Raw genomic sequence first — 1,774 nt, forward strand, 5'->3', positions numbered from 1 at the left:
TTTCACTATAATATATATATTTCAGTTTAGTTATATTATTCTATACTTTCCACGATCAACAAATTAGCATAAGATATATAAAATGCATATACATAAGGACAAAAAAAACACACATAGAGTTGCAAATGCATGTGTGCATGCTTGCTTGAGCTACAAGCTACCTTTCATGTCCATATAAAACAATTATGTTGTTCATTGTGTTCACTTCATATATATTAAAACGTAAAGAATCAACAAAACCATACATTAACACTGTATTTAGGGTTTCACGTCACATTTTGCGATTGTGTCCCGACGTACCCCATCGACTGCAGTTACGTGTTTGGCACACTTTGCTTGTGGAAGCAATCCTCACCATCTGTCTCCTATCAACTCTAGTACACTTTAATGGTTCCACCTGTATGTTGACAAACCCCAACGAACTCTTTCATGTTGGGACGTGTCCAACAAGAAAGATTGATTTTATATATGTCAACATCCAATAGTTGATCGTGTATGCCTAATCGTACAGCATGTCTTGATTTATGCTGCGGTCCCGACAATAGCATGAGATCATGAAATTTTAAAATAATCAAACTCCTGACAACTACATGTCCTCGAGTGCAAATCGACAATCCCATCAAGATTGTCGTTGCGTACCTAAAAATTAAACTGATCGATGTTATGTACAACATGTCTCCTTGCATTATCTTAATATTCAACAATCATGTTCTCTGTATATCAAACAATGTAATTGATCGTGAAGAGGTAAGAATCCGTCGTTCATAGAACCACCTCTATAACACACCTTTAATATGGTCAAGTAAAGTGGTGACTGACAATTTATGGGCATGCCTAAATAGGAAATTTATGGACTCTGGGATATTATTGGTCATCTGTGTGTATCTCAATTCAATCCGGAAACAACGAGCCTAATGTTCTTTGCCAATGTCCTTCAGATATTCGCTTACACCTGGGTATACACCTATGCCCCAATCAAGTTAAAATAAGACTCGCGACATGTCTTTGCGACCTAAATAGTTCCTAGAGGGCTTCATTTTTAAATTATGTCATCACATTCATATGATGTATACAGAAGCAATGAAATGCATTCGGAATACCTCCTCAATTGCCTAATAAATGGTCGCATGTCCATCAGAAACGAAAACCAAACTATTGACTACGCTGATGCTTCTTTTTAATATTCAACAGATTGCACGTATAGACAGCAAAGCATTTTTTAATCTTGAACATGTTGCATTCCCTCATCTTCGTAGCTCCAAGTCTCTGCATACAATTAGTATCAATGCACCGCAATATATGTAGCTCCTACGTTGACTTTTTTACTCAAAACTGAAAATTCATCCTCATTGCAAATTAATTCATTTTCATAATCAACTACCTCTTCTTCGAATAAAATATTTGACTTTCCTTAACATTGTTGTCTTAGAAGACTGGACCATGACTTGTAATATCTCAACCTCAGACTATCTAGTGAGTCCATTACATACCATTTGCTGGACCGCTTTTCCATACTCTTCATCCCTCCTAACATCACTGTTTACCTGTTGCTCATCAGGTTGCTCATCAAGTGCATTGTCGTCATGATAGTTCCCATATTCTGCTTTATCATCTCCTTCTTCTACCTCCATCAATGGATCGTATGATTTATTACTTTCATCATCCACATCTTCGTTCTCATTCCACACCTTTGGCACATCCCAATCACATAATCTATCATCTCCTAGATTACTTGGAATAACATCAGAACATAATGGTGTTAGGGATGTTATAT

The sequence above is a fragment of the Momordica charantia genome (assembly GCF_013281855.1).
Source record: "Momordica charantia cultivar OHB3-1 chromosome 4 unlocalized genomic scaffold, Mcharantia_2.0 BLBB01000004.1, whole genome shotgun sequence".
NCBI classification, from domain to species: Eukaryota; Viridiplantae; Streptophyta; class Magnoliopsida; order Cucurbitales; family Cucurbitaceae; genus Momordica; species Momordica charantia.